The sequence below is a fragment of the Camelus bactrianus genome, chromosome 35 (assembly GCF_048773025.1).
Source record: "Camelus bactrianus isolate YW-2024 breed Bactrian camel chromosome 35, ASM4877302v1, whole genome shotgun sequence".
NCBI lineage: Eukaryota > Metazoa > Chordata > Mammalia > Artiodactyla > Camelidae > Camelus > Camelus bactrianus.
The window spans coordinates 13,692,510-13,716,405 of NC_133573.1; positions in this window are offsets into that span (position 1 = coordinate 13,692,510).

Sequence of the window (23,896 nt, forward strand, 5' to 3'; positions counted from 1 at the left end):
AGGTGCAGCCGTAACAGCCTCGGAAAGGGACCCCTGATAACCGGTTTGTCTTCGCTGATGTAGCTTGTCCACACTGTACCGTGCAGCTTCAAGAGCGGGGACAGCCTCTCCCAGACCCCCAGCTTCTCTGACTAGGATATCTGGCCTTGGAGCTGGGAAAAAGGAGGGAGGCTCTTGTAAAAGCCCCAATAACAATGACAATATCTATTCCTACCCTCCAGACATTCCATTCATTCCAACACCATCTTTGGGCAGAACGTGGGGCAGGTATGGTTATTGTGAGCCCAGATCTGGATGCCAAAATCAGAGTCCCACAGCCAGGGAGGTGGCCGTGCTTCCTGCTTGGCCCCTAGATAACCCCACATTGCTCTGCAAAACCACAGCAGACACTGAACACTCACCTCCACGCTCAAACCAAAGAGAAAGCCTCAACAGAGCCCTAACAGTTCCAACAAAAATACTTGAGCTTTCTCTGGTTCCTTTCATCTGACCCTGATATTTTTCCTTGAAATTGAACCCCAGCGGCTCCGAGGAGCGCGGAGAAAGGGAACAGATGGATGATGAGATAAGGGAGTTCGGATTTGCCTAAGAAATAGAACCCAACCTTGAGGTAGTCAAGCTTTTCCATCTGTGTAAAAAAATACCAACAATCTTTCTAAATCTTAGGAATTGCACTTAAACAGTCATTTCTCTGGATGATGATAACAATAAGGGTTTACTCTGATCCAGGTGCTGTTTCAATCACCTTATATGTATTATCTCATTTAATCCTTGCAGGAGTTCTGCAGGGAAGGTAGAACTAGCTTCCTTCTCGTTTACGCTGGCTTGGGGCATGTGAGAAACTGGCGAAGCCCATCAGTAGTAGGGCCGGGATTTGAACCTCAGAAGTCTCACACCAGAGCCTGCCCCTCAGCCAGCATATGAGGCCATCTCTCAGGGATACATACAAGTCACTTTTCTTCATTATACTGGAAAAACACAAAACCACTTAATTTGAATTTGATAAAGCCATCTCCGCATATGGTTAGGAGCTACTTATGGCATAAATGAATGTGTTACCATGTTTTTTTCCCGCTACTCAGGAAAGAATAGTGTGGGTAAGTAGGTCATTAAATGCTAATGCAGTGGTCTAGCTGGCACACCACCACCATTCTGGTCCTCAGTATACGTGAAGGCAACTAAGAAGAGACAGGAAACTTGTAAGAGGGCAGAACAGAATGCAGTAGCTCCTCTGTGTGCCTGTCGCTCGGGCCTGCCCAGATCTACTGCTTAATTCACTTCTGTTGGGAGGGGAGGGGAATGCAACCAGAGAGCATGACCATCTGCAAGCCAGGCGATCTGCAGGCACCCAGAACTTGTGCACCAATATGCCACAGGTGTGTCCTGAGCATGTCACGACTGGAGAGAAACCGAGGTATATATCATGAAGGTCAATGGTGAAATGAACAACAGTCAGGAGGGGAGGAGGACTCATGGATGGAAGTGCATGTTTGCTAAGTTCTCCTCTTCTCATCACAGCCTAAAGGGGGTAAAGACAAAGCACCAGTTTAACTTTACTGTTTCTAGCAAACAGGGGGCCCCCAAATGAGCAATATATATATATATATGATGACCAGGCATGAGTTAAAAGAAGGGGGAGGGGAACAATGGGTTGTAAAGTAGAATTTAATAGATATTGACAGTGAGGACACTGTTAACATGAGATATAAAGGGTTAAACACACTAAGGCAGTACAAGGGGAATCAATAGAAAAAATGAAAACACGTCTATGAATCTTCCAAATTACTAAGAGAATAAAACATAACATATAATAATACACAGAAATAACATAACATAAAACAACATTGAAAAAGATAGAAAAATAGAGCTATAGTACAGAAGCAGAAGATAAAAGAATTAAGACCAGACCCCTGCACCCTAGTGTTCACAGCAGCACTATATACAATAGCCAAGACATGGAAGCAACCTAGGTGTCCATCAAAAGATGACTGGATAAAGAAGTTGTGGTATGTTTATACAGTGGAACACTACTTAGCCATAAAAAAGAATGCAATAATGCTATTTGAAGCAACATGGATGGACCTAGACATTGTCATTCTAAGTGAACTAAGCCAGAAAGAGAAAAAAAAATACCATATGATATCACTTATATGTGGAATTTAAAAAAAAAAGAAAAAAAGAGGACATCAATGAACTCATCTACAAAACAGAAACAGACTCACAGACATAGTAAACAATCTTATGGTTACTGGGGGAAAGGGTGTGGGAAGGGATAAATTTGGGAGTTTGAGATTTGCAAATGTTAGCCACTATATTAAAAAATAGATTTAAGAAGTTTTCTTCTGTATAGCACAGGGAAATATACTCAATATCTTGTAGTAACTTTAATAAAAAAATGAAAATGAATATATGCATGTATATGCATGACTGGGACATTGTGCTGTACACCAGAAATTGATACATTGTAATTGACTGGACTTCAATACAAAATAAATAAATTTTAAAAAAGAATTAAGACCAAATATCTATTACAAGAATAAACATAAATAGGTTTCTAACCTAGAAAAGCTCCCAGATTACTTTAAAACAACTAACTTAACTACATATATACAAAAGAGTAATATATAAAATAAATTGAACCAGAAATAGTAAAAATAAAAGGATGGACAGATATACTGGTGCAATGCTAACAAAAGCAAGTGGAGATTCTAACTTTAATATGAGATGAGGTTGAACTCAAGACTGAAAGCATTAAATAAAACCAAGGGGGCAATTTATATTCATAAAAGAAATGATTCAAAATGAGGGTATAATTATGCATTCTTTATGGACAAAATGACAGCAAAAAATAGCAACAAAAAGACAACAAAACAAAAATGCAACAAAAAATTTTACCTATAGCTAGAACAATCAAGGAAAAACAAAAATACAATAATAGTAGGAAAATTTAAATAATTCCTTTCAATCTTTGCAGTTCTAATGGACAAAAATGTGAGGCTCCAAGCCCAATTAACAGTAAGGGTGAACACACACACATCTATACATATACATTATATATATTTATATATATATATAAACATATAAATATATATAATTTCATATATGTATGCATAGATATGATTTTGTACCCTGAAAACAGAGAATTACTGTATTTCCAAGCACTGCTGGAATGAAAACTGACCTCGTTAAAAATCTCCTAGCCATCTGTTAATTTTTTATCTTATTTAAACAACTTTTGTAGAAATCACAACTACAATGGTAGAGGTTAAAGAAAATAATTACAACAAAAATAGCAAGGCAAAACAGCAGACCAGACAACTTGAAAACAAATCCACACACATACACAAACCTAGTAATAACAGATAAAATATATATATTTTTCTGATATGGAGCTGAGTACACAAAATTAAGGAAAATTCTCAGAACCTGGACTGAAGAAGTCACTGAATATCACAGCGGGGAATGCAATGGTAGGAGGCGGAAGGTAGAAAATAGGATAGGATTTTAGACTCAGTAATCAAGGGATCCCACAAATAAGGAGAGGAGTTGGAAATGACACTTCCACATAAAATTAGGATCCTTAAGGGCTACAAAAAAGTCTGACAATCTGTCCACAAACACAGGTAAACGAACAATGAGGAAGTTGATTTGTCTTGGCTTGGGGACTGGGTCAAAAAAAAATGTTTCCCTGAGATTTTGTAAACTATAAGCCTGTTCTCTCTCATGCAGATCTGAGATTTGAAACAACAGCACCTTCATAGTCTTTCATGTCTAAGATTAGAAATTAACATAAAATGTTATCCTGGGCCATTGGTAAGCCTGGAAGTATCTGGCAGTAAGAAATCTATAATCTCTCTCAAGGAAGAAGCTCTCAAACCAGACAATATATGATTCCCACACATAAAGACCTGCTAAATTTGCACTCATTTCCATAATATAAATTGAAAGCAAAACAAATGCAACCAGAGAGAAAATATATGTAACTTACAAAGAATAATAATTTGGTTAAAATTACTCTTTTCAATGGCAGTAATACTGCTCAGACATACTGAGGGTAAATAACTGTCAACCTAGAATTCTGTACCTAGCTAAACTATCACACAAGAGTGAAATTCCAGATATTTCCATATAGAAAAAGACTGAGAGGGTCAATGACAAACAGATTGTTCAAAAAGAGCAAGGCATGAGACAATGACATCTTCTTCACGTGAACCCTGAATACATCTCTACACACAGGGGATTAGCAAGAGAAGGCTGACCCACCAAATCTCTCTTGCACTTTTTATTAGGTATTATGAAATGCTTACTAGGTATTACCTGCCTACCTTCATCCTTTAGGAAGATGCAGTGAGAATACAACCCGGGTAAGGAGTGAAAATTGTCTCCCACTGAATTTAGCACCAAAATAGCACCAAAAAGGGTAAACCAAAGGCTAGGGCATTGGTTCCCAGTCATGGCTGCACACCAGAATCACCTGAGAAGCTTTAGAAGCTTACCGACACCTGCCTGACCCCCGAGATTTGAATCTAGTCAATCTAATGTATGTGAGTTTATGTGAGTGGGTGTGCATGTTTGCACACGTGCACACACTTTATCTTACAGAAATATAATATATCTTTATTTCAGAGAGAAAGAGTCACAGATAATTAGCTAAGCTACCCACAGAATCCTGACCCACAGAAACTTGACATGATACATGTTTATTGTTTTAATCCACTCTGTTCTGGGATTATTTGTTACGTGGCAGGAGATAACTAATACATCGAGTATTTGTAATACAAGGTACCTGGCTTTGTGTAAGACTCTGTACTCAAACAGCACTGTTTCAGTACAGTCTGTACTCTCGGAAACCTTTGTCTGCACTTGACCATACTTGACATACAAAGGGAGGATCAATGACTCCGGCTCAGAAAGTCTTCCTCTGAGCCCCAGCTCCAATGCTGGTTGGCCAGGCATCTCTGGCTTTACCACCTTCAGTTTTGTCATCTTTAAAAAGGCATAATAATTCCTGCCCCACCTTTCATAATTACCATAGCTGCTGGTTGAAATCATACAGGTGGAGACACCTCCAACAGGAGAAGTACAAATGTGAAATGCATAGTTTTTAAAAGTCAGACCCAGGCCCTGTTGACATTTTCTTTTCTGCTCTTTTCAAAACATCCATCCCTTGTATAATCTCAACTGGGCTTTCGTATTTAGCTGGAGAAATATGACTGATTGCAACCATGCACCACCTGGCTAGGCTAAAAGCAGCACTGAGATGCTTCTGATATGCAGGGTGTTTTCAAAGAGGCCTTGCCTCCTCCAGGGAGCTGGTTGTCAGACTACATCCTGGCATGTGGAGATGAGCCCGTCCTCCTGCGAATCGGGGCAGGGCCAAGGTGGAGGTCCTTCCTGGTGTTACCAGTACAGCTGAAGCCTCTTCTCTGTTCAGCAAAGAAAGTACCTCATGACTTCCTGTATTCTATTCTCCAGGGTCTCATCCTTGCCAGGAAATACTGAACTCAGAGAGGAAATGTGTTTGCTAAAATAGAAATAATAATTAAGTCATATAAATCAAAATAACAAGATACGTATGGAGTTTCAAAAAAAAAAAGCACAAAGAAAATCCAGTGAGTCAAATCTAAATGTAATCGTATGAATAACTGACTATGCTCAGCTAATTAACAAGAATTTATCAAACATGTGTCTAGATGTTTTTGTGCTGCTTAAGCACTGCTCTGTATTTTGTGAGATGTCTACAGTGATCTTGTAATACTTTAGTGATCAGGAATGGGGAGAGTTCTGTCAGAACAAATGGAGTATCTTTGCAAAAAAGAAATGCAAGAATGATAAACTCAAAACTGATGAGTAGGTAGAAACAGGATGGGAGGTGGGGTGGAAGGAAGACAGCTTGGAGTACACTCTCACTTTTTTTTTTTTTTTTTTTTTTTTACTTTTGAACCATAGAAATGTTTTATACGTTTAAAAAAAACAAAATCAAATCAAAATGGATTTTTTTAAATCCTAAAACTGAATAGGAACAGAAGCAAAGAAACTTTCAGAGTGATAAAGAGCCACATACAATGCCTGAATCTCAGGGGGATCCTGGGTTGGACAGAAGAGTACAGAGTACCTATGACAGGATGTCACGAAATGCTGTTCATTGTAGGTGTCATATTATGACATTGCAGGTATGTAGGCGAACATTCCAAGGAGATTCCTGCTGAAGTAGCAGGAGGTGAACCAGTGTGATGATTACAATTTACTTTCAAATAGTTCAGCCAATACATGTACATAAATCCACAGAGAAAAAAGAGAGAGGGACAGACAAAGACAGCGAGAGAGCAAGAACATGGGGCAGAATTGGTGAATCTAGGCCAAGAGTACATGGGTTGCACTTTCTGGTTATTTCCATTTTTCTGCATGTTTGAAAATTATCAAAATAAGAAGTTGGTGGGGGGGAGTATTGATGATAATACCTTTGAAAAATCAAATTAAGTTGCTGCAGGAGAGAGAAATGATTGATCTATGTTTTGGGTTAAGAATAGTAACTTCCCCCACAGCTGGGGAGGAACACCGCGGCCCCGCCAGGCTCACCCTGTGACTCTGAGCATGCCTCATTAATTTAAGAGGGCAAAGCTGATCCACATCCTCCCAGGCAATCGCTACAAAAGCCAGGAGCCCTTTCCCAGGGCAGCCAAGGGTCCAGGCAGGCAAAGCTTTCAGGGTGAGAGGACTTTCGATTCAGAAGAGCTGGGAGGGAAGTAAATGGGACTTGCCTTTGAAAGACGGGGCAGGCACATGTCAAGTGCACGACCGGAAAGAGAAAGCAGCAAATGACTGACGGGATGGGAACATGGGGCTAGAGCGTGGGCTCTGAGATGGAAGCTTAAAATAATTTAATGCATGAGAGTGAAGTCTCCCAGTTTCCGGGAGAGCGTTTTGGCTGTTGTTAAGGGAAGACTTTCTCTGGCCTCTCAGCCTGGCCTGGTGATTTCACCTACCCCTCCCCTGCCACGCACATGATCATCTCTCTCCACGACCTCTCCTCCCCACTCCCTCCTCCAAAGCACTCCAAGAAACACTCAGCAGCTAGTTTCCTGGTACCCACTCGGGTTTTCCAGGGTTATTTCTGTGCTCAGCTGTGCCATGAAGGGTGGCTAAGACTTGTTAATGCTGAATGAGGGGCCCTGCAGAGTGGAGAACAGGCCAGGGCACCCTGGCGCTTCATTTCTTCCCATGAAATCCATTCAAAATATCTTCTATTGCCACTTTTCATAAACTTTTCTTCCTTGAAAAATCAGATTATAGATGTATAGAGCTCAAGTATAAGACACTTGCTTTTGTGTAATTCAACAAGGACTCCTTTCCACAAAGGACTCAATTCGTACCCGACAGGTACTAAATATATACGTGCTTAGTAGAACCTGAAACACTTTATGCTCCTTTTCATCCTGGGGACTTGGAGGGCGGGATGAATATTTGTTGGATGGTACCACAAGCTGGCTAAATCCACTTTCGATTTCCCACTGACTGCTGAGATGTTCAGAGCCAAATTTGAAACCCATCTCTACCAGTGTGATCAAAACCTGATGCCCTGCATTTGGGGCATGATTTTTGCAGCCCCCTGATGTGTTACCTTAGATTGGTTGTAGTTTCTGTAATTCATTTTGAATCCTTCTTGGAATGAGGAGGCATGTACAGGTTGGACAGAACACAGGCCGAACCTAGACCCTTGCAGAGGCAGCCCAGGCTCCAGGAGGCTCTCAATTTGTAGTGGACCCCAGGATACCTAGCCAATCATCAGGGATAATTTACTGAAGAGCCCCAGGCCTGAACCCAAATTCAATTCTGACCTCCGAGAACAGCAGACTCCTGGAGAGCAGCTCTCAGTTGGCAAGACCAGTACATGAAGCTGCCATTTTTTGTTTCTTAGGACGCACAAAGCGCGTCGAGGAACAAGGCGGAGCTGCAGTGCGTCACCCAGCACAGGGACACCTGCAGACCTTTTCATGATGCACAAACTAGGAACCTGAGAGAAAGAGAAATGAGCTGTGCTGGACACTTGGTATACATTAAGCACATACACTCTGTAACAACCCTGTAATGGAACCATACTCTACTTATACAAAGAATCTGAGGCTCGTAGAAAATACATTGCCCAAGATCATGCAGCTGCAAGAAAATGGCAAAGCAAGAGTTAAAACCCTTGTGGGTCTGACTCAAAGTCCTGGGTCCTGGCAGCATGCCCTTGCCTCCATTTCCCCAAACATCAAGTGCATGAATGTCACTTCTGATGAGGCCACTGCATGAAGTCTATCAAGTATTTTAATTCTTTGGAGGCAAAGAACCTCAGAAACATAAAGCCAAGTGGAATGAGGCTAAAGAACCTCGGGATGACTGCCTGGCTGGATTTTGGGTCCCTGTAAAAATTAGGGAGCAAATGTCAAAGAACAGATCTAGCCCTCGGGTACTCACAGATGTCACAAAAATTCATGGAAACTCGGGAGAAATCCTGCAGACTTCTGTAACCACCGCGTCATGGGGCGGCCACAGCTCCAGCACCCTGAACTGTCAGCCCCATCAGCGAGCCCTGAGCACAGGCAGAGGCAGGGCTCGGAGGCCCCTCCTCCTCCTCCACGGGAGCCACGGCTGGTTTCCAGCCTGGGCTGCTGACAGCGCAGGCCAGGCGCTGCAATGACCCCAGGGGACGTAACGCTCAGCGCTTCCTCGGGAACCCCCAGTGAACCTGCTTCAGAATTTGTGCTTTTCACGTCTCAGATCCTTCGGAGTGGTCCTAGAAGGTGAGTCCTGAAATATCTGTCATCCTCTCCAAAGAGAACCTGTATGCTCCTCTTTTTAATAAAGCTCCAATCCTTTCTTTTGGATCCCTTGTCTCCTTCTATCCTGATATTACTGACACTTGTCCCTGTGACTTCTCCTCTGGACCATGCTCTCTCCCATCACCAGCCTTTGCACAGCTCTCCCTGCAACACTGGCACCCGCCTGTCCTCAGACCCCTTCCCTGGCTTTGACTTCCAAGTAGTTCTTCTAGTTTGGTTAAGTCATCACTTCCAAGAAGGCCTTTTGGCTTCCCTAGAGGGTTAGAGCTCTGCTAAAGAGCTCTGCTGTAGTGCCCTGTGGTCCTTTAGCTTTCATTCCTGTATGATTGTTATGAATTGTCTGTCTCTTCCATAAGTTCCATGAGGGCAGAGGCCACGCCTTTACCGGTTGCTACTCAAAGTTAAAACAATGCTGGGCACAGAGCAGATGCCCAATAAATGTCCAGTGAATAAATGAATGACTCTTTTTTAAAGAATGAAGATAAAACTCAGATTAATGCCATAAAATAATAAAATGTCCTCAGATTTATGCAGCTCTTCATAGTTTAAAAAGTGTTTTCTACAAATCTATGACAACAAATTTGATAACCTGGGTCAAATGGATCAACTCCTTGAAAGACAGAAGTTGCCAAAACTCATACAAGAAGAAATAAACAATCTGAATAGGCCTATATCCATTTAAAAAAATAAATCAATAATTCAAAACCCTCCAAAACAGAAAGCACCAGGACCAGGTGGGTTGAAGTCTACAAAACATTTAAGGAAAAAATCATACCAATTCTCTACAATCTTTTTCAGAGGATAGAAGTAGAAAAAATGTTCCCTAACTCATTCCGTGAAGCTGGAATTACCCTAGTACCAAAGCCAGACAAAGACATGATAAGAGAAGAAAACTGTAGACCAACATCTTTCATGAACATAGATAAAAAATCCTCGATAAAATATTACCAAATGATTTCAATGATGTAAAAAATAATTGTACACCATGATCCAGTGGGATTTATCCAAGATATGCAAGGCTGATTCAACATTCAAAAACCAATTAATGTAATCCAGGACATCAAAAGTCTAAAAATGAAAAATTACATGATCATATCAAGGATGCAGCAAAAGCATTTGACAAAATCCAACACCTGTTCATGATTAAAACTGTCAGTAAAACTAGAAATAGAGGGGAACTTCCTCAAATTAATAAAGAATATCTACCAAAAAAAAAAAACAAAACAAAAAAAACAAACAAAAAAAAAAACAAAAAACAAACCCCTACAGCTCACATCATACTTAATGGCCACAACAATAAGCTTTTCTTCTAAGACCAGGAACAAGGAAAGATGTCTCTCTCACCACATCTTTTCAGTATCATAGTGGAGGTCCTAGCTAATTCAGTAAGACAAGAAAAGGAAATACAAGGCATAAAGATTGGGAAGGAAGAAATAAAATGATCTTTGTTTGCACATGACATAATCATCTATCGGAAAATCTGAGAAAAAGCAGCCAAAAAACTTCTGGAACTAATAAGCAATTATAGCAAATTTTCAGGATATAAGATTAATATAAAAAGGCAATTTCTTTCCTATGTACCAGCAATAAGCAAATGGAATTTGAAATTAAAAATACAGTATCATTTACATCAGCACTCCAAAAAAGAAATTCTTAGGAATAAATCTGACTACAAAACTCTGATGAAAAAAATCAAAGAAGGACTAAATAAATAGAGAGATGTTCCATGGTCATGAATAGGAAGATTCAATACTGGCAAGACGTCTCTTCTTCCAACATGATCTATAGACTCAACAAAATATCAGTCAAAACCCTAGCAAGTTGTTTCATGAATATCAACAAACTGATTGTAAAGTTTATATGGAAAAGCAAAAAAGCAGAATGACCAACACAATATTGAAGGAAAAGAACAAAATTGGAAAACAGACACTACCTGACTTCAAGACTTACTGTACAGCTGCAGTGATCAGATAAGTGTGGCATCAGCAAAAGAACAGACAAAGCAGTGGAACACTACAGAGAGCCCAGAAAAGGAGCCACATAAATGTAGTCAGCTGATCTTTGATGAAGGTGCAAAGCCAACACAAAGGAGCAAAGATGGTCTTCAACAAACGGTACTGGAACAAGTGAACATCTACATGCAAAAAAAAAAAAGAACTAGACACATACCTCACATCCTTCACAAAAATGAATTCCACATTATAGACCTCAATATAACATGCAAAACTGTAAAATTCATAGCAGATAATATAATAGAAAGCCTAAATGACCTTGGGTGTGGCATTGACACCAAAGGCACAATCCCTAAAAGAAAGAATGTATACGCTGGACTTAATTAAAACTTAAAACTTCTGCACTGTAAGAGACAAGGTCACGAGAATAAACAGACAAGCCACAAAATGGGAGAAAATGTTTGCAAAAGACACATCTGATAAAGAACTGTTATCCAAAATACAGAAAGAACCCTTAAAACTCAACACCAAGAAAATAAGCAACCTGATTAAAAAAGGGGCAAAAGATCTTAAGAGACACTTCATTAGAGAAGATACACAGTTGGCAAATAAGCATGTGAAAAGATGCTCCACATCATATACCATCAGGGAAATGCAAATGAAAATAACACTGAGATAGCACTACACACCTATTGTAATAGCCAAAGTCCAGAATATTGACAACACCAAATGTTGGCAAGGATGCAGAATAATAACTCTCATTCACTGCTGGTGGGAATAAAAAATGGTATAGCTACTTTGGAGGACATTTTGGCAACTTCTTACAAAACTAAACACATTCTTACCATGTGATCCAGCAGTTGTGTTCCTTGGTATTTATCCAAAGGAGTTGAAAACTTATGTCCACACAAAAACCTTTACATGGATATTTATAGAAGCTTTATTCATAATTGCCCAAACTTGGAAGCAAACAAGATGTCCTTCAGTAGGTGAATGGATAAATAAACTGTGGTCCACCCAGATGATGGATTATTATTCAACAGTAAAAAGAAATGAGCTGTCAAGCCATGAAAAGACACAGAGGAAACTTAAATGCATATTACTAGGTGGAAGAAGCCACTCTGAAAAGGCTACACACCATAGGATTTCAACCCTGGAAAAGGCAAAATTATGGAGACAGTAAAATGATCAGTGGTCGCCAGGGTTTGAAGTGGAGAGGGATGAACAGGCAGAACACAGAGGATTTTGGGGACAGTGAAAGTACTGTTTGATACTATAATGATGGATATATGTCCTTACACATTTTGTTATACATTTTCCAAACCCATGGGATGCACAGCACCGAGAGTGAACCCTAATGTAAACTATGGGCTCTGGTAACAATGAGGAATCAGTGTGAGTTCATGAGCTGTAACATGTGCCCCACTCTGGTGGGAGATACTGACCATGGGAAATCCAGCATGTGGGGGGGCGGGCAGGGGCTTTATGAGAAATCCGTACCTTCTCAGTTTTGCCGTGCATCCAAAGCCTTTTAAGAAAAATGCTTTCACGAGTACCCTGTTTGATAACACTGTAAACTATGTGTTTCTTATAAAAGTCTTCCTTTATTTTTTTTTGAAATCTTTCATTCTTGTTAGTATATTTTTGCCTTGGAAGTGGCAGCAACCCCACACTCCCACCTCTTTGTAATTTTTCATTGACATAGCTAATGTTTATTTAGCCCTAATGGTATACTAGGCACTTTACCTAAGATTTCTTACTTAAAACTCAAAGGAGGTCTTATGATCCCAAACTTACTGGCTGGCGGACCGACCCCCCGGCAAGACGCCAGCTTCTCCATTTGTCTCCTGGTCTGTATCCCTTCGGCCCCTCCTACTTTGGCCCCCATTTCTGCACCTGCTTCTGCTCCCCCACCTCCTGCCTTCCAGTTTTTGTCTCCTGCTAAAGGGGAGCACTCACACCTCGGGATCTGACTCAGGAGACTGGTCCCAGCTCCTCCAATACTGGCCATGCCCACCCCTCAGACCTCCAGGTCCTCAGGGAGCTCGAGGCTGGCGCCACCTGCAGGCCCCTCCTTGGTCCTGGCCCAAGTCCACCAGCTTCATCCTGGCCCTTTCTGGAAGCAAAGAGAATCTGACCCTGGAGTACCTTCCTCACCAGAGTCAAGTAAACACACGTCCGGCAATTTAAGAGGGCATCAGAGACAAGGCTGCAAATCCAGCAAGAGGAATGTGGATGGTGACCCCAAAATTAGCTGCTGATAGAGGGTCTACCCCCAGGAAATGAGAAGGTCTTTGCTCATCTGCCGCCAGAGCCAGAGGTGGTTTTTGTCCCAAGTGGATGCTAACTGCAGATACACTGGCTTTCAGAAGAGTTCATGAGCTTTTGGCGAGGAGGGGACATTAAACACAAGACCGCTCAGGGCAGATGTGCAAGATGGCAGATCGCATGCAACTCCAACTCACAAACTCAGGACTGGTCTGGCCTGAGGGTGAAGAAATGCAGTGGAACTGGACCTGAGAACTACTCCTACCTTCGTGGAAAGTGGGGGGTGGGGTGGGAGGGGGAGCTGGGAGAGGGGAGGACATTCTCGAGGCCACAGGCTGCAGGGGAGTCTGGCCCTGTCCAGGGTTTGGCTGGAAGACTCACATCATAGCCAACTTCATAGTTTATGTGCTTGGGTAGTAAATTTATCTCTTTCTTTTCTTCATGGGGTGAGGAGAGGGGACAGGAAGAGGAGAGAGGCCAAGAACAAGTCATCTGACAACGTTTGAATTAGGTGTCTTCACTGTATTGGAAGAAAATATTTGGCTACTGGATTAAAAACTAAAAACCCAGAGAATAATAAATAAAGCACAGTGGACGAGTACCCCGGGGGAGGTCTGAGGACTTGATCCAGAACTGCAAATGCGAACTTGAACTCTCTTTGAAGTCTTAGGCTTGGTCTTTGAAATTCATCCAATTTTGCATTCTGCCCATTACTGTTTATTTTCATATGAAAATAATACTTTCTCCTCCAAAATCTTCAAACAAAACCCAGTGCTCCAGGAAGGTGTGGCAGGGGAACACACAGCCCAGTTTCATATGTCTGGGGATTTGAATAAGCAGGTATCCAAAATATATGTGCATTTAGAGCAACTGCTGGTTGACCATGTGGTTGCCATGAATGACAGATACGAGCATTGACCCCGGGCTCTGGGTGGACGAGGGATGCAGAGGACCTCTCTCTGAGGGAGGAGGGCAGAGACACTACGGAGCATCTTTCCTAAGTCTCACTAGGAAAAAGCATTCTAGCTTGGGGCAGGCACGCAGGGTCTCATGGGCTACTGCTGCTCTCGGTGTCCTTGTTAGAGTCTGCGTTAGTTCCGGTGGGTGACACAGACATGCAATGCCTCAACACCACAGAAACGTCACTGTCCCCGGAGGTCCAGGGAAGTGGCTCTATTCCATGCAGACATGGAAGAGCCCAGGATGAAGGTGGCTCTGCCATCTTTCACATGTGACTTCCAAGGTCGCCTGGGGTTGCCACCCCAACCACCAGGAAGAGGAAGAGAGCACGTCAGAGAATGAGTGTTAAGCTTGCAGGTCTGGAAGTGATACACGCACACTCCTGACCAGCCACGTGATCACACTGAACTGCAAGGAAGTCTGGGAAAGGGAGTCTATCTGGAGGTTCAGGAGGAAGAGAAACTGAGATTGTGTCCAGCAGTACTTTCTGCCACAACACCTAAGACCAGGGGCCCCACAAAGCTGTGGGGGTTCATTTCACATGGATTAAATAATGAGATCGCTGCTGCCCGGGGCACCAGCACACTTCTGGGTGACTCTAGGCCCCATTCAATATCTGTTACATTACAGAGGTTCACCCCAAGTCAACAGGCTGCTGGAAAGTCTCCTTTTTTGTAAATAGGAGCGTTTTTTTTTTTTTTATCATGAACTCTTTTATTTTATTTTGTGTATGTGTGTGTGTGTTTATTTTTATTTTATTTGTTTATTTTTAAACTTTTTAAAAACATTTATTATTTATAGTCATTTTACAATGTTGTGTCAAATTCCAGTGTAGAGCACAATTTTTCAGTTATACAGGAACATACATATATTCAGATCATCAATTCTTTTAAAAGTTTGATCTGATTCAGTTAATTCCAGGCCTTCTGTAATGTAATTAAAAAAAAAAAAAAGTCACTCTAAGACCCAAGTTTTCTGCCTAAAGCCATCCCTTTATTCCTAAGACTGTCTTCCATTTCAACCTTTTAAAACTAAGAACTAACAAGCATTTCTCTGGAACACAGGAAGTACCAATGAGACTGATTCAAAAGAGCAAATAATCCAACGGTCCTTCGCAGACGATCTCCCCGCACGCTGAGTTCGCTTCCTCTCCTCGTGGGCTGGGCTCGCGCAAACACACTTTGTAGTTTGGCACGTTAGAGTGGTCGTTACCAGCACGATGCATATGACAGATCTTGCTCTGAACTGAAACGCTTCACTCTCAGATTCAGAGCCGGGACTGGCGTGGACTGCTTTTCCAGCAGCTGGATGGTGAGTGTCCAGCACCACATCTCTCAGCCACTGTCCTCCACCAGGCAGATTAGGTAGGCCACCCCCCGGCCACAGCCAAGAGACACCCTGGATGTGTATGGCTTCCTCGCAGGACTTTTGTTTGCAGAAGGATGGGACTCATTTCAAATCGTCTGCCATGGCTTCTTCCTTCCTCCCAGTGACGGAGCAGTGCCACATCAAGGCTTGTGTGCAGTGTGTCCTGAGCTGTGCCCTTTGATCTTCACCCAAAGCACCACACTGCACAAGTCCAGTGCACCTGAACGCACCCCCTTCCATCATCACATTAAACAAAATAATAATAATAATAATAAATCTAAGCAAAATAAATAAAACAAGTCCACACCTGAACACATCAATAAAACTGCAAATCAGAAGCAAAGAGAAAAAGCTTAGAAGCAACCAGCAGGAGCCCTCTTCAGACCGACGTACTGTGCACAGGCGCCCAGCCTGTGGCAGCAGCAATAAAAGCCAAAAGGCGGTGGAAGAGCATCTCCAGGGCGCTGAAGGAGTCTCACTCAATCCAGACACTTACAGCCACTGAAACTATTGCTGAGAAATGAGGGAACATTTAAAATATTTTCAGACAAACCAAGACTGAGAGCAAGGAGCCCAGGAGCTCTCACTGAAGGAATTGCTAAAGGATTTTCTTCAGGAAGAAGTAGTTAAATCAGGAAGAGGCAAATATGACATAAGAAGCAGTGGAATAGGTAAGCATTCAGGTAAATCCTAATTAGAATCAGTTGTGTAAAAACCAGTGTCGGATTTTAGGAAAGAAACACAACAAGTGGAATAAGATACCAGATACCAGTAACACGTTTGAGGAGAGACAGGAGGGGCAGAAAGTCTCAGGGTCTGCACATTGTACAAGAGAAAGGCAGAAAGAATGGATGAGTAGAGACTTCGTTAAGTCAGGGATGGATAAAAATTGCAAAGGTAGCCACTAAAAGAATAAAAATAGAATATATAACTTCCAAAGCAGTGGCAGCAAAAGAAAAGGAAATTAAGACACCCCAATCATTCCAGCAGAAAGCAGAAAAGGAGAAAAGAAGAAGAAAAAAACTTACATATACATACGGTGAACAGAAAACACAAAATTATACGTTAGGAATGAGATTTTTAAACCTCGATAAACATGGGATATATAAAATATATCTTAAAATATAGCCATAAGTGTCAGTGCATTAAACTTACGTAAGACAGATTTAATTCACCTCCTGGAAAAGGATGCAACGCACAAAAGATTTAATACAACTGACTACAAACATATGGAAAGAATTCTCGGCCTCCCTAGTAATTAAAGAAACAATGAATTCACATATGGGTTTTAAAATGACAGTCCTTAGTGCTGAAAGGAGTGGGTAAATTGGCATTCTTTTAAAATGTTGACTACAAAGTGAACTGGAACACATTTTCTGGAGTATGGTTTGGAACAGGCATCAGAAGCCTTAAAATACACACACTGAGCAACTGCGCTCTGAGGAAGCAATCAGATGACAAGCAAAACTATCTGCAAGAATATTCTAATGGATTATTTATAATATCAAACACTGGAGATCTAAACATCCAATCATTAATTAATGGCAACTATTACTACTAATAATAGTGATAAAATATGATACTTCTTAAGGGTCATTATGGGCCAGGCATTGTTCTAACTGCTTTACTGATTAACACTTTGATCTCCGTTATAGCTGTATGACATACGTGTTATAATGACCCTTATTTTACAGATAAGAAAACTCAGGCACACAGAATTTAGTAATTTGCCTAAAGTCACTCAACCATCAAATGGAAGAGCCCCCCCTCACCTTTTTTTTTTTTTTTTTAGGAAGGTCTTGTTTTCAGTCTTTTGTCTCTTCCACGTCACAATGCTTTTTTGGGACACTCATCACAGTTGAGAGCCAGGGGCACTGACAGATGGTGCTGAGAATCGGTAACACACACCATGGCAAGTACCGAAGCCCACAAGTCCCCTCCCGCAGTCTGACCCGGGCTGTTCTATGTTCATCAACTCTGTTTAATCTTACATCATTCCAGTGATTAGCCTTTTGCAGAAGACAGAAGGACACAGAAGAACAGGTTTTCTCCAGTGATTACAGATTACTGGTGTGATAGCCAATCCAAGCAGTGAACATCAGGACATTTTTTTTTAATAAAAAGAAGCATTTTCCCAGGTCACATGTCTTCCAGAAACTTGCGGCTCCCCCGTTAGGAGGTGGGACCCATGTCCCTCCCCAGGAACCTGGGTGGGTTCTCCAGAACCACCACGGCGCATGTGTTGACGAGATTATGCAGCCAATAAAAAACATGTCCGAGGGAATATTATGTTTTAATAACACTAAACATAAGAAACAATCTGTGTAGTAAATCCTAATATTGTAAACAACCGTGTATGTTAGTATAAAAGTCATATTTATACCATGGGCATATTTAGATGCAGAACAAGTATGGATATATTGTACACTGAAATAGTAACAGTGTTTGCTCTGGGTTCCAGGGTCACAGGAAACTGTCTTTTTTGTGCTTACTTTTCACATTTCTACAAGGAACACATATTACTCACGCAATTTGAAACAAAGACTAAAAAAAGATAAAACATTTATAATTTCAAAACTAAAAAAATCGATGTGGCTGGTGGGGGAGTTGGGGTGGGAGTCAGACTTGGAGGGAGAAGACATCTTCTGTCCACTCAGCAGGAAGCTGCTTTGCTTCTGAGGTTTCCCAGTCCCCCTGCAGCCTGATGTCACATGTCCCCAGCACCCAAGCCAGCCAGGTCCTTTTCCGTCGACCCCCAGCTGCACCTCTTGGCAGCCATCTGTGCAGGGTCAGCTGCTTCGCCATTGTTCTCTTGGTCCAATCCAAGAAGACGCTAAATTACTTGCGGGGGTCACACAGGTATTTCCTTTACGTCATCTGAGGAAGTGAGGCCAGGTGTACCGTCCACAGTGGGGGACAATGGCGATCAGTAAATTCATTCAACAAATGTTGACTGGGTGCCTACCACATGACGGACACCATCTTTCAGGTCAAGCACCCTCGCATTCAAGGACAGTAAACTAAATCAGCCTCTTCCTCTAGTGATTTTTTTTTTTAATAAAGACCACAACAAGAAAGTTACCTTTGATATAGACATACACCATAAACTCCTCCTGTGGCAAGATTGTAAAAGTTCTACATCTGAGAACAAGACTTCCTTGATCCATTGATAAGCTCATACATACTAACAAATGTCCAAGTAGTCATTTGTGACTCATTTGGATTCTTAATTGAGTTCCTCAGTCTTTAATCACGCTCTGTAACATCCATTCCCAGCCCCCCAGAGCAAACAGAGGCTGTGGCAGTGCTGCCGCCTCACTGCACTTTTAAAGCAGTGAACTATTAGCCTCTTTCGGGTGGAGACGTCCAGCCTCCCGGAAGCTTAGAAAACGCTTCCGGCTCAAAGCACACCTTCCATTGCAGACTTGCCCGAGTCTGAAGCGGCAATCTGATGAGGCCCTCAGGAAACACCCTCAGGCTTTTGAGGTGAAAATCTGGAGATATTCTTCCTCAGGGTCCCAGTTTTTACCTTCCCTGGCTCACCTCGGACCTTCCAGCCCTTCTTAAAAAAGCCGTACGTAAACCAACAGTGTCCAGAACCCTGCACAACAGGTGTGCTTCTCCTTGAATTAAAATGGCACTTTGAAGATGGAGCTTCAGCCTTTTCTCTGTTACAAACTCTTTTTCTCTTCATTGTTGGGATGCTAAAACCTTGCTTCAGCTAGCAGGGAAACATTCTATCCACAAGAAGCCAATCTGAGAAAACGTGAATAAAAACCTTTCAAATGAGCTTTTCTTTTTCCCTTGGCCTGTTTCCACATTTACTTTATTAAAATGTTATTTATTCATTTATTTAATGGGATTTCATTTCATTAATTTAGAAGTCATCTAGGTTATCATAAACTTTATCTCCTTAGAATCCCTACACTGGTCTAAACTAAATTAACCAGAGCTCTGAGTAGATTATTGCTTGGCTATTTTGGGGTTTTTTCCCCCTGAAGTTATTAAAGATTTACACAAAGTAATTTTAACTAACCAAAAGAAAAAGTTATTTTTCTTACACAGCAAAGACTGAAAGAAGAAAACATATTGCCACATGCCCCATAAAGAAAAATCCCCTCTAGTGTTTAACTGGACCAAGGACTTAGGAAGCACGGTCACTCCTGATCCCTGCCTCCCTCCGACAAAGAAATTAAGAGGCGTCTGGAAATCAGACTCAGCCACCTTGCACACAGTAGTCCAAAGCTGGATGAAGACTAAACATCAGGTCACACGTCCAGGCATTGAGAGGATTCTGTTTGTATTTTAAGTCTCACTTACTTGGGGACATTGATGCTCAATTATTTTCTCTCTCTTCTTGTGTCCTGGAAGCAAAGAAATCTCTCCTCTCTGAGAGAAGTGTGGACAAGTCTCTTAAAAATTCACATTTTTCTCCCCATAGCCAGTGGCCAGTGCCAATGCTCCAGTCCCCACCCTCTTTACTTCCTCCAAATACACAAGAATCAGGCAGGGTGAACAGTGTGACTTGGTGGCCTGTGTCCGAAGTGCAGTTCCCAATACAATACTTGTTTTGTGACAAGTTAAACATGTGCTCCCATGTCCCGTGGAATCTCAGAGTTCGCTGCCATCACAGAGCAAAAGGATTGGAACTAGCGTTTTAATGTCTGGCTCAGGTGGGCTGAGACAACGAGCCCCAAGACCATCAGCTGAGTTCTGGATCCTGAGGGAGGAGGGTTTTCTTTTCAGTCAAGTGGAGTTCCAATCGCTGAACCTTCGGTGGCTTCCGGGTAAGTCCTGCTCTGACCCTTCTCCAGCTCAAGATGCTGTCCCGGCAGGGATGTCGGTGGGAAAATGCACGTGATCTTTCAAGTGTCACCTGCAGAGCCTGAGTGCTAAGCACAGCACCCCGCGAGACGAGAGGGAAGCACGTTCACTGCAGCTAGCTCTGGGCTGGAGGCTGAGCCATGTGTTTTCCTCTTTAATGTGGTATCAATTTTCAAAACCATCTACAATGAGCACGTAGTACATTTATAATCTGTAAGATGAATTTAAACAGTGGATGGCAAACTACATGGAAAAGGCAATGGCTCTCCCTAGAGACTCCAGGGATGCTGAGTTCTCAGGATGCTAGGAGACTTCTTGTGGCCTATCCCTAGAAGGTAGATTTTCCAGAGCCTTTTGGAAGCGCTCTGGAGAATCACACTGGACTAAGGCCTGTGCACTCCCAGGGTGGTGATCCACCCCATAGCAGAGCAGTAGTGAAAGGAATAGCTAACCTGATTCTCTAAGAGCATACAGTTCATACGTCACTGTGTGATGGATACACAGCTCTAAAATCTCCAACGTTAACCAAGGGACCCATAGATGCCTTGGAGGAAAAAAATACACTGAGCGCCCCCTGCAGGTCAATGATAGTATTAACTGACCACCTCTCCATTCTTGGCTTCCTTGAAAGAACCCAGGACCCAGGACCCAAGCTGCTGTTATTTTAAAACAAAATGAAATGTGCTGACACCAAAACAATGGAGAGAGAGAAAAAAAAAAAACCTTCTCCTGTGCATGCTATGGTAGCAGAAAACAGTATTTTAAACACATACAGAAAACAGAAACAGCCCTTGTAATTTCAGTTCCAATGAAAAAAATTCAGCAACGAGTGATTAAAATAGCATTACCAGTTCAAAAGCCAAAACCAAGGCTGCAAGGGCAGTCTTCCCAGCTCCAGTGGACAAAGGCCTCCCCCACGTTCTCACGCTGCTGCGCGAGCTGGAGTTGGTAAAACAGGGGGCAGGATCAGAGAGAATCTATTATTCCTTCTTCCACGTGTAAATGTTAGTCGACTCATTGAAAGTCATTCTCATTCTCCTCAGTAAAGTGAGAGTAGGTTAGATCCTGTCTCAAGATTCCTCTAAGCTCTAACAGAAAAGAAACAAATACATGATAGCAATAATATGTATTTGTTACCAACGTATGTACTAGAGAGTGTATGGTCTGGATCCACAAGTTGGTATCGGGGTGTAATCAGAAATCCTGGGGTCACCTGCACTGGTGAGACTGGGAGGGTCACTTCTCCTGGTGTCAGTCTAAGCACTGGTAAGAGCGGGAATATTGTCAACAGTTGGAAGACGTAATGAAAGAAAAGTCGCCACCTTCACAGTAGCAATAATATGGATAAACTTCTTAACAAGAAACGGGCATGACTTATATGAGGAAAACTGAAAGCACACCACTGAGGGAAACAAAGGAAACTCTAACCAATGCAAAGGTATACACCGTGCTCTCAGGTGGGCAAACTCAACATCACATAGCTATTAATGCTTCCTAAATTAATCTGTTAATTTGATATAATCCCAATTTTAAAAATCAATTAGGTTTTGTTGAAATTTGACAAGATGATTCTAAAGCTCACATAAAAAGGTAAATACACAAAAATAGCCAGGGAGGTTCTGAAAAATTAGAGTAATGAGAGGGACATAAGCCCTTTCAGATATTAAAACAAATTATAAAGCTATAATTTAAAGAGTTGTTTAAACAGCTTGTTAAAACAGTTTGATATTGGCACATGAATGGAGAAATAAAAGAACATAGAAAGTCAAAAACAGACCCTGATACAAATTGGAATTTATTATTTAATAAAGGCAGGAATTAAAATCCACAAGAGAAAGATGTGTTATTTGATAAATGATATTGGGACAACTAGGGAGCCATCCACAAAAAATAATGGACACCAATTTCATATATCATACTAGGGTAAATTCCAGCCACATCTAACACTTAAATGCAAGCACTGAAACTGCACAAATATTGGAAGAAACAATTAGATAATTGTTTGAATAGCCCTGAAATGGAAAAGGCTAATTTCACTCTAAACAGAAAGTTGATATACCTTACCATATAAAAACAAAACACTTCTGCATTGCAAAAACCACAATAGCCAAGTCAAAAGACAAATGGCAAACAAGAGAAAAACACAACCACTTCATGGTAAAGGAGCCAATGTCCTTAATATATAAAAAGTCCTTACTAAACAATAAAAAAAGACAGTAAAATTTCTTATGAAGGAAGTAAATAATTCACAGAGTAGGAAATTCAAATGAATCTGAAACTTTAAAAGATACTCAACATCACTTATAATAAAGTAAAATTATGACATCATTCTTGGAGTGATATTAGTAAAGATTTAAAAATTTGATACGCTTTGGGTGAGGGTACAAAGTAACAGGCACTCTCATACATTGATGGGAGGGCAGCTTGGAAGTACTCTCAAAATTAAAATGCACAAAACCCTTTGACTCAGAAAGTCCACTTTGAGGAATTTATCCTATAGATACATAAAATAAATGATCATAATACAAAAATATTATTAGTAGCATTGTTTGTAATTGCAAATGATTGGGGGGAAGTGTCTGAAAATAGGAGCCTGGTTAAATAAATTCTAATTTATCCACTCAGTAGAAATTTATGCAGCTATAAAAATGGAAGAGAAACACTCATTATGTGATACAGAACAATTACTAATATATAATGACAAATGAAAGTAGAGAGGCAAAAAAGTGGAAAAGAAAATATATGCAAATGTTTTTGCATGAGCATAAAAGATGGCCGGCAAGACAGGCAAGAGATGTGTAAGACTGGGTGCCAATGGCGAGAAAATGTGGGTGGCGTGGGGCCGGGTAAGAGGAAGACTTTTCACTTGTTTCACGGTATATCCTTTTGTAAATTTTAAACTTTGAACTATGTGGAAGTTTTCCTGTAAAAGAATTAAATTATAAGGGGTATATCTTCAAGCTCATTTCAGGCAGAGGGTTAAAGGTGATGGATAATCTTTATAACTACACAGCACACAGTAGGTTCTCAACAAGTGGTTCTTGAAGAATGAGCGAGCATTGCCATCTGGGATGGGGACTGTCTCTTGTCACAGTGGCTGGTCCCAACACCAATGGTCCAGTCTCTCCCTGGAAGAGTTGGTTCAGGCATTCTCGGATGCCTCTGACTGGCCTTCCCACACTCTTCTCTCTATATGTTTGAATCCTACTTAGATTAAATATGACTTCGGCTCAAACTCCAAGTCCCAGCAATAATTTTTTCTTAAAGACAGAAAATTTGAAACCCTACTCTCATGGCATTCATGCAAAGAAGACTGAGAAGGGAAACTGTCTTTGCAAGATTCTCTTTAAAGCTGTTGAACAAAACCAGAAACAAAATAGTTTAACCCAGACTCTGATCGTGCAAACAGAACCTGGTGTGCTTGCAAGGATTTGCCTACCGGACAGGTTATGACAGCACTGTTCCATTCTTTTTAGAAGGAAGCAATGCTAAAGCCTAAAGCTAAAGTCAAGTGAAAACGAGGCGTTTCCCTTTATGCAGGAGTTAAGATGATTGGTTGGAAGACAAGCGAGCTGCACCATATTCTAGACCAGGGTTCCTGCGGACGGGCCTCAGCCTGTGAACTGTGTTTTACTGGTCCTTGGTGTGATAAGTACAGAAACTGAAAGTGAGAGCATAGAATATTATGTCTACTGAATC